This window comes from Anolis sagrei, chromosome 1, assembly GCF_037176765.1.
Source record: "Anolis sagrei isolate rAnoSag1 chromosome 1, rAnoSag1.mat, whole genome shotgun sequence".
Lineage (NCBI taxonomy): Eukaryota > Metazoa > Chordata > Lepidosauria > Squamata > Dactyloidae > Anolis > Anolis sagrei.
In genome coordinates, this window is record NC_090021.1 from 139,023,545 (window position 1) to 139,037,687 (window position 14,143).

Below are 14,143 nucleotides of genomic sequence, written 5' to 3' on the forward strand. Positions count from 1 at the left end.
TCTGAACACTTCTAATTTTTCTTTAGATTACATTCCTATCAGCTGGCAGCTACTTGGATCCAAGATGGGTAGAGTTCCAAAAATGTTACATGTAAGAGCTTGGTTTTTGTTGTTGTTCAGTCGCTTCCGACTCTTCAAGATCTTGATACCCAATATTTAAAATAGGGAGTGAAGGAGGGACAGAGAGATTAAGTCAATTGTGATATGACAGATTAGACAAAGGCTCTTTCAAACTATACAATTACAGCAATTTGGTAACGCTTTAAACACCATGGCAACATTCTACAGAGTATTTGCTGTTTGGGCAGAGGTACTGTGTGAGTTCCCAGACTGAGGATCCAAAACACCATTCCCTACATGGCTTATCCCAAGATTTGACAAATTATTACCTAGGCAGTTGAAATGGGATCATAGCACTATAATTGTATAGTGTGAAAGGGTTCCTCAAGGGAGTGGCTTCTTGATTTCAGGATGGCAGCTGCCACTCTGGTTATCAAGTAGAGATCTTTCTCAGTTCTGCTTATTTTGCAGACTGGCTGAACTCTCTCAGAATTGGATCATGTGGCCATTTTAAGCTCATTTTATGAAACATTCACACCATTGAGGTATTATCGGCAGGTGTTCCTGATAAAGGTTTTGGATATAGATTCACCTGACTGGTTCATTACCACTCAAAAAGTGATACAGAGTTAACTCAGCCTTGTTTCCCTGCTTTTGTTCTGAGCTCCAACTCTTGTTCAGCACTCAGTGATGTTAAATTGTTTTGTTTTCCTTGTGTAATCTGTCTCTATCTGTTTGAGATTCTCTTCCAGCCTTAAACAATTTAGTGTCACGAGTAATGTACCATGTGATCTTGATTGTGCTCTGCTGTGGTATATTGCTACCTTAAAAACAGCGAAGAAGAAATAATAAGCACACGCGTGGGAGTTGTGAAATGGAGATCTAACACTTCTAATTTGTGGGTGAGGAGAGAAAATGGGTGAAGTTCCATATTTAGCTGACTTAAAAGCAGCAGCACTCAGAACAACAAACTGCCTAAAAGTATCAGGAAAACAATGCTTTCACCATAATCATATTTTGATAGGATTTCAGCTAAACTTTGGCACAGCAATATTTGAACATACTGCAGCAAGCAAGAAGCAAGCCCTGATCTGTTGCACTTATTGTAATGTGAAATCTCACTACGATTATTTGCCCCAGTTCTTTCTAGTAATCTGACTGATTAACATGTTGTTTGCTGGGAAAACTGGAACTAGTTTTGCTGTACTCCTTACTGGGGAAAATGAATCAAATCTCTTGCTATGACGAAAGGAGCCTTCTTGAAAAGGTGTTTTTTTCTCTCTCCCAGAAGGATAAAAACACATTGTTTGAACTGTGGCATATATTTCTGACCCCCAGTGTGAATTACAGTGTGGTACAGGATATAAAAGCGCCCCATTTCTAAAGAAGTTCTAGCTAAGCACCAAAAAAGCACAAAGTGAAATATTGTATATACTTGAGTATAAGCCGGGTTTTTCAGCCAGTTTTTTAGGGTGAAAAGGCCCCCTACGGCTTATACTCGAGTCAAAGTTATTTACGTCTCCCTGAGTCACCTTCGGGCTAATATGGGCAAGATATAAATGTTGTAAATAAATAATAAAAATATTTTACTCTGTTATTATTAGTATTTTCATTACATTTATTATTTTACTCTATTTATTATTATTACTATTATTATTACATTTGCATTATTTTACTCTATTATTTTATTACATTTATTATTTTATTCTATTATTATTACATTTATTATTTTTATCTGTTATTGTTATTATTACATTGATTCTTTTACTCTGTTATTATTATCATTACATTTATTATTTTAATCTATTATTATTACATTTATTATTTTACTCTGTTATTATTGGAAGGATACGTAAGCACATTTACATTGAAGAAAGTTAGAATAATGGTTTAATCAGAGTTGGTCAGTCTTAACTTAAATTACAGTGTTATGTAAATATTCAAAAACATTTAGCCTACTGATGCCTCAATGTAATTTTATTGGTATCTATTTTTATTGTGAAATGTACCAGTAGCTGCTGCATTTCCCACCTCAGTTTATACTTGAGTCAATACATTTTCCCAGTTTTTTGTGGCAAAATTAGGTGCCTCGGTTTATATTCGAGTTGACTTATACTCTAGTATATACAGGTAAATAAAAATACCTCAAAATAAAAAAGCAAGAAAATGTGGTCTTCAGCAACTTATGTGCAGTCTCAGCTCTTGGGCACATTGATGGACCCTTTTTGTATCTTCATTTCCACCCAATTGAATCATTGGAACAAACAATCAATATTTTTTTTATTTGTATTCTGCATTTTCCCCAAAATTGGGACTCTGCACAAATTACAGAATTAGAAGATATACAAATAAAACCACATACATCTAATGTTAGTTTCCTTGTACCAGAAGTATCCATGTCATGCAAATCTCAGATCAAGCTCTTCCAAATCCAGCAATCTCTTTAGTCAATAAAATCCAATTTTTTAACCAAGCCAAATATAGTAGCAAAATTTGATAATCCTCTTTGTGCCATCTTAATAAGTCTAATAGGATACCACAGTGGATGATATCAAAAGCTGAGCAGAGAAGGAGCAAGAGCAATACACTCCCCCTGTCCAGTTCCCAGTGTTGGTTGTGAAGCATCCAAAGCCACTTCCATCTCACAATGGAGCCTAATGCACAACTGTGCATATAACAACTGAGATCATCTCAGAGGAGGTTCTTATTCCAAATTCCATAAGAGAATTTAATGCTTTAACATTTCAATTCTAACAAACGAGCGACTTTCGCAATTATTTAAAGATTTATAGTCAGTGCCATAATTTGCACTGGAAGGCTCTGAACAGGCTGTGCTGTGGCACCATGAGATGCAGAGCCAACCTTAAGAAATGGGGCTACAAAGTGGAGTCCACGACATGCAAGTGTGGAGAAGAGCAAACCACAGGCCACTTACTACAATGCAACCTGAGCCCTGCCACATGCACAATGGAGGACCTTCTCACAACGACACCAGAGGCACTCCAAGTGGCCAGCTTTTGGTCAAAGGAAATTTAGCATAATGCCAAGTTTTTAAACTTTACTTGTACTTTTAAATGCATTTTAACTGTATCCTCAACTTGCTTCTGACACGATAAATAAATAATCTTCTTATATTCTATTATATCCGCACCCTGCTCCCTACAATTCTGTAACATTTGTGACCTGAATACTTGCATTCCATGAGTGCAGCTAAAGAAGTGGATTTTACCAACTATCAATCGATTAGAACTCAAAATGAAATGAAATTACTTTCTACAAGATCTAACCATGTTCAGATGACATGTTACCCAAATTGTACATGATAACACATACATACAGAGACATGAATTTAAACAGTACAGTTCCACCAGCTATATATTGTGAGCCTATAGAGCCATATATTCATGAAAGTGTTAATACAAATCTAACATACTCTTTAGTTAGGAAAAAAAGTAAAAGTCCCTTGTATGGTTGCAATGTTATCTCACATCCGTCTCTTCTTTAACTTTCAGCTGTTGTCCTTCTCCCTGTTCCCCCCCCCCCAAAAAAAACACCCTCAAATAGTGCCAGTTTGGGATTTTCGCCTAAGCCAGCAGAAGCTTTGGGGGTCCATCTGGGCCCTCTTGCCAGCAATAAACTAGATTTGGGATTAATCTTGTTGGAGTCCTCCAAATTTAATATTTGCTAAGGTATTACAGACTTACTTTTGGAGCAGTCTTATAGTCCTTGTCCTTGACCTTGTTTCAGTTTTACAAGATAATTTTGACAGCGGAGCTTTGACATCTTTCTGTAGCTCATACTGTCGCAATAAAGTCTACTGCTGTATTCCAATTAATAATGCTATACATTCAACTTTACAGCTGAAAAGGTGCCACCGAATACTGTAGGCATAAAATAATAAACTACAAACACAAAGGAGTGAATACGTGAATCATATTGTCTCGGAAGCGCATAAAACATTTGCCTGAGATTTCTGGGAAGCAGCACTTCAGGAGGCATGCAATGTTTGAATGGCCCAGAGAATTAAAAAGCCACCCTGCAAATAGTAGCTTGAACTGGAAATTGCCTCTTTTCTCTTTTCCATGCAGACATTTGAAAATCCCATTGTACTTTGTGAACGGAATTGCCATTTTCTTTGGTGTCCACTGTGTTCCACGTCTGAAGAGAAAATGCTTACCTCCACGTCTATACGCATGAGCTTCAGCTGGGTGCATAATGACAGCTGCAATAACGCTACTTTGAAAGCAGTTATAAAAGCGAGCTTTATATATGATTTCACTTGCAGGAAGTAGGATGTTTCAGGAATCACGAAGAGATTTTGTAAAGCAGCAAGGCCGGCAGCTGTGAAGAGATTTCAGAGGTGTGCTGCCTCAGGAAGGGAAGCAACTCTTGAATCAGTCTTGCTTCGGGCTCATTGTGAGAGGACACCATGTGACGTTCCTCACATTTTCTGAATAGTTATGTGAAAAATAACAGCTGAATTGCTTACAAATTGATACACCAATATTGGTATTTTAAACTACCAGTATATCAAAACAATGCGCACACACACCAGTTCAAGTTTGTTTTCATTTTCCCCTTTGGCACAAGCTTACCTATTTGGACCTGCTAAATCTATTAAGTGGACAAGAACAAAAAAAAAGCCTGTGGATTCCATATCTATGGGGTGGTGGATCTGTTCTGAGTTTCAGTCTGAACTCTAAAGGAGAAGTCCAAGGTGTTAAATTCTACCCCAAAATAGCTTCTATAAACTTTGGACTGAAACCCAAAGATGATTCACTGAGTATTGGCAGATAGACAGTGAGATGGATAGCTGAAGAGTGGAGTCTTATCCGAATCTATTCTTTATCCTGTATGCACACCACCCCCAAATATAAGGAAAGAATGTGGATGTGTGCATCTGTGCCAACGCACACTTATGAGTTCTGGCCCATATTACCTGTCCGAATGTATCTCCTACTATGAACCATCACAAAGCTTACTACATCCACATTCACATGGGTTAGGGACAGATAAATGAATTGTTATTTTTTAATCTGAGAGAACACCTTACCAGGAATCATAGAATCATAGAATCAAAGAGTTGGAAGAGACCTCATGGGCCATCCAGTCCAACCCCCTGCCAAAAAGCAGGAATGTTGCATTCAAAACACCTCTGACAGATGACCATCCAGCCTCTGTTTAAAAGCTTCCAAAGAAGGAACCTCCACCACACTCCGGGGCAGAGAGTTCCACTGCTGAACGGCTCTCACAGTCAGGAAGTTCTTTCTAATGTTCATGGAATTTCCATTCTTGTAGTTTGAAGCCATTGTTCCGCGTCCTAGTCTCCAAGGAAGCAGAAAACAAGCTTGCTCCCTCCTCCCTGTGGCTTCCTCTCACATATCTTACAAGTTGTCTTTTAATACAACTGTATGGTCAACATCTGCTGGATGTTGAGCATAAAATCACATTGGAGGATCTTGCAACTTCTAGAGCAGTGGTTCCCAACCTGTTCATTCCCAGATGTTTTGGCCTTCAACTCCCAGAAATCCTAACAGCTGGTAAACTGCCTGGGATTTCTGGGAGTTGTAGAACAAAACACCTGGGGACCCACAAATTGAGAACCAGTGTTCTAGAGAGATTGTCTCTCTAGAAATCTCTGGGTCCTCCAGCATAACTGAAGGAAATTCACTGTAGAGTCATAGTAGAGTACCTAAAGATTCTTAGGTGGAACATTTTAAATCAAATCAGCAAAAATCAAAATGATAAATGAGGAAGGACAACTATATTCCCTCTCTACACTGCAGATCCTCACACTCACATTTCCCCCTCTTTTTTGTAGGAGAGAGGGAAACCATGTGACATATTGATGGTGTATGTGAGAGATCGAGAGATCTCAACACCTTCAACAAACAGAAGGAAAACAACCCCCAAAGGATGAGGGGTGACTTGCGGAGTGAAAATAACTAGAATTGCTTAGCAAGATATCTGCTACTAAAATAGAGAATCCTTGGCTCAGAAATAAATCAAACAGTGGCTTTGAAAGCCTCTCACATTTTCTTTTCATAGAAAAGTGCTTCCAGATGTTCTTTTTCTCTATACATGCTAACAGCCAACTAAGAAATAGAACAGAAAATACCCGAAATGGTAGGTTTTACTTATTAATGTGTTTCTTTCATCTATATTCTGCTGTTTCTTCCACCATTGCCCTCAAAGTGCCGTACATAGAGTTCTGGCCTGATGTAACAATATAGCCTATAAAGCTATGGTATGATAAGTATACTATAGCTAAAGTATAATAAGAGGTTCAGAAAGGTTAGTGGCATTCTATTACATTCTTATGAGCTCCGTACCAGATTTAATTTAAAAATGAGTTTTACTACAAAATAGTAAATAGTGCAAAAATAGTTTTAAAAAGGAATTCTGCCTTTTACGCATTTCAGAAACTGTGTTCAAGAAGGCAGATTTGCTGTTTTGTTTTGGTTCAACAGAATTGGTCAATGTTGAACTGTTGCTGTCATTTGGGGGAAAGCCCTCTTTGATTACATGCTCCATTTTGCATGTGGGTACCACTTGTTCAAAGCTTTCACAGCTCAAGAACATTTAGCAAATGCCTGATGCTACATGAAGAGATCAAAAAGGTCTGAAAACTATCTGCTAGTTTTCTGTTAAAAGCAATTAGGATGCATTTAAATTCCTCCCAGATCATCCTATAATAAATATTTTAACCTTCCCTTGAGTCTTTCTTAGATTTCTCAAGACTTATGCTCTGGCAGTAAAAATAATCAGAATTAGATTTTGATTAAAAATGGGCAAGTCGCTTCTGGTGTGAGAGAATTGGCCATCTGCAGAGTCATTGCCCAGGGGACGTCCGGATGTGCTACCATCCTGTGGGAGACTTCTCTCATGTCCCCGCATGGGAAGCTGCAGCTGACAGATGGAAGCTCACCTCAAGTCGCTTCTGACATGATAAACAATGGGCTGTGTGGCTGTATGCACTCCAGTACCCTCTTGTCTTTATCAACATCTGGTGATAAAAAATTAGATTTCGATAAATAATAAAATACACCAGTACACTTCAGTCCTTCAAGACATTTGTGATATAAATTTATTTTGTGTCCTTCTATCATTTATATATTACTAGCTGTACCCGCCACATGTTACTGTGGACAACCTTCCCTCCCTCTTTCTCCCCTTCTCTTTTTTCCTTCCTTCCTTCCTTCCTTCCTTCCTTCCTTCCCTTTTTCTTTCTCTCTTTTCTTCCTTCTCTACCTATTCTTGGACTGTAACTCCCAGCAGTCGACCTGACTAATTGATCGATCTACCTACTATCTATCTCTATCTAATATATATTATCTTATCTATCTGGAGGATTACTGGGAATTGCAGTCCAGGAATAGGAAATAGAAAATATGCACGGATTGGGTTCTCAAAGAAGAAAAACAATCTTGCAGCTTGGAAGCAGTGCATTTGGAGCATCCTCTTCCCCTAAAGGGCCTGGTCTACAGGGTTCTGGAAGCTCTCATTTTCGCACATGCGCTGTATCATTCCACCTTGTCTCCTGTGTTATATTAATATATAATATAATATATTGTATATACATATAATATTTATAATATTATAATGTAATACAGTATAATACTACTACTAATAATATGATATTATAATTATATATTTTATATTATATGTAATATTACTAATAATATTACAATATAATTGTATACTACAATATAGTGATGTATAGCACTGATATTGTACTGTGCTAATGGTATAATGTTGTGTGTGTGTGTGTGTATCTTGTAAGCCACTCTGAGTCCCCTTTGGGGTGAGAAGGGTGGCATATAAATGTCGCAAATAAATAAATCGTCATTTAGCTTTGGGGGAATTTTAAGTCCTTTCTGCTATATTTTGGGAGGGGTTTATGAGTAATGGTCACTCGTTGGTCTGTTAGGGGTGTAGTGTCCAAATTTCGTGTCAATTCATCCAGTGGTTTTTGAGTTATGTTAATTCCACAAACGAACATTACATTTTTATTTATATAGACAAGGAAGTGATGTTTTCTCTCCCTGAACCTATCCACATACACTAGATACACTTTGTGCCATTCAGCAAATGAAGATACAACATAAGTGAACACTGCTTAGGCTGGAGTAAGTAACATACGGCTCTCCGCTTGTGCATGAGACATCTATGACAGGAAACATTATCACCTGCTTCAGTTGATGTACCAGATTCTGTGTGTGTTCTCATCTCAAATAAGGTAGTCCAGCCATGAATTGACAACATCCCATTTCAATAACAGTATTATCTTAAAAGTACAAGATCCCATCTGACCTTGGAAGAGAAGCATAAGAGACTGCCAATGAATTCCAAGTACTACATGCTATATTTCTAGGGAGGGAACTAGTACAACCACCTCTGAGTGTTCCTTTCCTAAGAAAACCCTATGAAATTCATAGTGTTGCCATATGTGATCAGGCAACCCGAAGGCACATACACACACAATATGTTCTACATGGACCTCCCTTGAGACTTTAAACAGAATCTGCCATGTCTAGGGTCTTTTTCGTAGTTTGGAATGGGCTGTTTGAAACAGATTCCTCGAATTGTTGAACAAAAAGAAATCAGATTCTCCCTTTGTGAATCAGATACCTGACTGTAATCTTCCTAATTTGACTGAACATGAAGGTAATTTGCAAAGGCCCTTCTCTGGGTACGAATTTTTCCCTCTGAAATTCCTTATCCCACATCCTCAGAAGATCTATTGAAAACTACAATACAGTCTAAGACAATAAAAGAGAGACAAAGAGAGAGAGAGAGAGAGAGAGATAAAAAATAGACATTTCAGGCTTTTTTCTCTACTGAGGCATAAAATGATGGTGTAATGGATTCAGGGACAGATTCTTTGACGTAGAAAAGAAGCTGCTAGTTACCTTTTGTAATTCTGAAATTGCTTTTCTATTTTTCCTAGTAATTTTACATAACAGCTTCCTGTAGTTATACCCAGTAGGATCCTTGGGCTGATATATTCCTAATGCTCATTATGTAGTAGGTCCTGTGGTGGTTTTATTAAGCAAATGTCTCCTTTCGGCATTAACATTAATTACGATTTCTACAAATGGTGTGGTGGCCTGAGGGTGGGAGGCTGCAAGCATGCTGACAAAACTGGTGTTTTCAAGGAGCAACTTTAAGCTTTATCACCTTTCCTGCTATGCATGATTTGAAATCTCAGGTTAGACCATTAAGGGTAGCTTCAGACTTTTGAAATGCTGTCATGTGGCATTCCCATTGCCCCTGGTGCTGTGAAGAATATCTCGGGTTATGTCTTCATGCCCACTTACCGCTAGCAGTTTGTTTGGTGAGGTGGCCTTAAATTGATGGTGATCATGATGATGATGATGATGATAATAATAATATTTTTATTAACTACTTCTCAAGACAGAGCACAATATAGTCACATACATCTATAAAATCACATATTAAATCATAGCTAAAATGCAACCATAAAAGTATATATTCAAATAGACACACTAAAATACCCAAGACAAAAATCAAAACACAAGAAACATGGAATATGATTTAAAAGTTATAGGTAAAATTTACTGGGTAGGCCTTCTGGAAGATGGGTCTTCAGATGTGTTTCAAATTCCAACAGATCGTTTAGCTCTCAGAGCTCTTCCACCAGGTCGTTCCACAGTCTTGGGGTGGCTGATGAAAAGGTCCTCAGGGTGATGGTTCCCAGTTGAGTTTTGACTGGAGTAGCCGCCCTCCTTCCCCACACCAGAGGACCTCAGTATTCAGGGTGGATTGTCCAGGTGAAGGCGATCCTGTAGGTGACTTACACCAAACCATGTAGGACTTTAAAGGTCAAAACCAACACTTTGTACTTTGCCCAGAAACTAGTTGGCAACCAGTGAAGTGACTTTAATATAGGGGTAATAAGCACCCCCCTGGACATTGTTGATACCACTGTTTGAGGAAAAATCCAGAGGTTGCTCCCTCCATGTTACATTCAAAAGACAGTTTCTATAACTGTCATGAAACAGAACCTTTGTTTAATAAGAGAATGATATATTCAGCAACTAATGTGGAACTGGTGTGGCACGATATGAAGAACGGATTTTTAGAGGGTTGTTTCTTCCATGCTTCCTCTATCTGCTTCATATAAAAGGAACAGTATTAAGCAATACTCACCACTATAAATACTTTCTTCCCTTCACTTTGCCCATGGTATTGATTCCAACAGTATCTTTCTGTGAGAAGAAAAGACAGCTAGAAGACTGAGTTGATCCTATAGCCTATGTTGTGTTCTCCACGTTCTTTACAGGGAGTTGGAAAATCCTCTGAAGTAGATAGAGGGCATAGGGAGAGTTGCTCGGGGAATCCCTGTAGAGAGAGTGTGGGAAATTGGCAACACTAGTCATGTAAACAGAGGTCTACTTGTGTAACATGGGAAAATAATAATACATGTATTTGTTACCCTCTTCTCCTCATGACTCAAAGTGGGTACAATATGGTTTAAACAGACAGAGCTCAGTAGTAGTAAAGACTGTGTTGGGAATACTCTGGTTCTGCCATATATATGATTCCATTTTAACTGTACGTGACTATGATCATAACCATTAGACCACAGAAACTGGGTTTACAAATCTAGACCTTAAAGAAATTTCAGTTTGGCTTAGGTTTTGGTTCCCACTTTCTTTAAGTTTCATTGTGGTATTTAATCTGGTCTGACTTTGTTCTCCATACTTCTTGCTGAATTTCTGTTTATCAACTTGTATTTAAATATTAATACTTTTGAATTTTCAAAAGCAACAGGGTAGTTTAGAACCTGAAATCCCACTGGCTTTCAGCTTCCAGTTTTCCGTTGGGAGTAGGAATGCTAATTTTGGTCTCCACACTTAAGAAGGTTATAAATGGAGTTGTCTCTGGCTAAAGAGATTGGAATGCATAACGTGTGAGGTAAGGCGAGGATAATGTTACTTAGCTTTGAGAAGAAGCAGAAGAGTCAAGAATTTGAAAGTATTTTATAAAGGACCACCATAAACTCTAGTTGCTGGGATGCTTATAGAATGACCAAAAATAAATACTGTAGTGCCAGAATCTTGTTGAGATCATGTCTTTATAAGTATACTTACTACTGTGGCAATTAAAACTACGCAGTTGTGTAGTGTCTGCATCCAGGGTTGCTGTTATGTTCCTACTACATAGAAGAGTTAGCAAAGTATGCAATGAGTATTTATGTATAATGTACACTGGTTTTCAATGAGCACCAGCTCTGATATGCATCAGGCATCTTGCCGATATCCCATTAAGCATCTTGGCAATTCAGTAAAAATATTTCTTAACATCTCTGCTACTTAAAAAATATATATGTAAGTTACATAATGTAACAGATCATATAGGATTCCTGCAAAGATCTTTTAACAAAAAGAGTTACAGGTTGAGCATCCTTTATCTGGAATTCCAAAATCCAAGATTGTCCACATGGATGGTTTAAATAGGGACACCTTTGCTTTCTGATGGTTCAATGTACACAAACTTTATACACAAATTTAAAATGTTGTAGATAAAATTACTTTCAGATTATGTGTATGAAACATAAATGAATTTTATGTTCAGACTTGGGTCATATATATATATATATATATATATATATATATATATTCCACAATACTTCTGATCCAAAGTGTTTTGGATACAGGATCTTCAACCTGTGTTGAGGGAAATGATGAACTTCTCTTCATTGCCAGTTAATATACAACAGCCTAAGCAATTGTTGGGTGGAAAGGCATATGCAGACAGAAGGAGTTTTGATAATGACATTTGGTCCAAAGGAAGCTTTAGATATTATACAGCATATGTCTGTTCAACAACAACAGCAACTTTATTTTTATACCCCACCTCCATCTCCCGAAAGGGACTCGGGGCTCCTTACTTGGAGACGAGATGGAACAGCATTAAAATATATAATACCAACATAAAACAGAATAAAACAATAACATTATAACAAAATATAAAAGCAAAACATCAACCAACATCAATTAGCTCTTTGATAACAATTCAGTTAATGATAACTAATTGTCTTTCTTCATATGTTTATTTGTGGTCCAAGAGATGTTACTAAATAATTGTAATTTGTAGACATCTATGGTCATGTTGGGTCATTTCACACAACATAAAAGAAACATATACGATGTGACTCATTTTTTGCACCTATCCTTCAGTTATTGGCTTTGTAAACTTGCCAGTTTTGTCAACTCCCATTTGCTCCATTTGTCAACATGTTTATGTAGCTGGATTTTCATATAGACCACTTGTTTATATGGGTCTTGCTAAAGCAAAGACTAGACTTTAAATTCAGCTTTAAAAACAACTTCAAAAGGTTTCAAACCTCCAAACATTTCATCTTTATAGTTTGTCTGTGGTTTGAATCATGTTACCACATTTCATCTCAAACTGGTACTTTTAAAATCGCTCCCAAAGGACACAATGGTTTATTTTTCTCTAATATAGATCTAACACAGGCCTGCTGTTATTTCCGTAGCATCTTTAATGATCTGTTTGCTCTCCAGAGAAGACTGACCCATTTCAGTACAGAATAATTAGCCTTCCAGACATCATTGCTATCCCATCAAATAGTCATAATATGCAAGGTGACACTTTGCTGTCACTACTTGAAAACTCTGTGTTGTTTATGATGGACTTATTTTGATTATCACTTAACATTTTCAGTATATAATTTAAGATTGTAAAAACATGAGTTTTCATAATGGCTTATTTCGCCCCCACAAATGATATCAGCTATCAGTTTGGGAGTCACCACCATGATCAGAAATGAGGTACGGGTCTTTTGAGTATATATTTCTGTTTCTATTACCTTATGAGTGACAGACACACTTTAAGGCCACCTTTACATCTAGCTTAGTGCAGATGGATTAAGCCGAAGGAGAGAAAAGTGTCATTAACAAAAATGGATCTGTACAAGTGTTCGGGGCCAGCCCAGTGCAATTTGCTACTAGGAACAGAATCACATTATTTTTGGCATCTGAGACAGATAATCTCATACGTGCTTCCCCACTTAAATTTTAAAAAATGAACAGTTATTTCATGATATCAAAATTTGCTTTTGGACGCAGGTGCTTCACCATCTCTAAGGGTAGTACCAACTTTGAGAGTTTGAAGAAAATGAATGTGGTGGTGATGGTGGTGTTGGATTCCTTCAAAGTATTTCCAAAATACCGTGACCCTAAAGTAGACATATAGTTGTTTTTTCCTGTGTTAGAATTCATGCAAAAGAGATATGTCATTGTCTTCATTTAAGGTTGAGAGATTGAGATTTACCCAGGGTCGCCCAGTAGGTTTTCATGGCTGAACATGGATTGAACTGTGGGCTCCAGAGTTATAGCCCAATGCACAAAACACTACACCGTGCTTGCTCTGAAGATTTTGACCTATTGCAAGTGGAGAATAAGTCTTTCCTAAGTCTGTGTTTGCAACTGTCTTGCTTGCCTTTCTGGAATATTAGTTTAGTGTAGGGATTTAGGCACCATGGAGTTTTTTATCATTTTCACAGTCTTATAAGGCTGGTTTGCTCTCTCGATGTTAAAGAAGTGAGAGCTAGAAGGTTATATATAAACGGTAAGTCAATTGCTATGTTTTCTTAGAGCTGAATGCATATTCTCTTGTGTCTAAATGAATTGATGCAATTAATTAATTCCAAGAACTGGTGTCAAGTCTGAATCATGAGGGTTCAGGTCTTGGGAAATGGCCAAAAGAGCATGATGCACATTCCTTCCTTTGTGCATTGTTTCTAGTTAGGTATTTAATGTGTCAAAAAGTGTTGCCTTCTGTTTTGAGAAATGTCTGTTTATCATGGTTAGGCCTTTAAAAATCTTGTTTAAAGCTTTTTAATTTTTTGTTTTCATTTTGTTTTGTTTTGGCCAGATGTAAACTCAAGGTTTTACGTAGAATATTCACAAGCTTTGCATTTCCAACTAACCCCCTTTGAAACATGTCAACTTCATATGGGCACCATTTTTTTATTATTCAGTATTAATTCCAGCACATTTAAAAACCATTTGTGTTTTGAGATGATAAAGTA

General features: G+C 37.4%; 1 protein-coding gene across 1 annotated transcript in view; it reads left to right on the forward strand.

The window, feature by feature from the left end:
* KLHL29 (kelch like family member 29) overlaps positions 1 to 14,143 on the forward strand; it is a 545,709-nt gene that overhangs the window by 390,134 nt on the left and 141,432 nt on the right. The gene's annotated exons all lie outside the window — the stretch shown is intronic.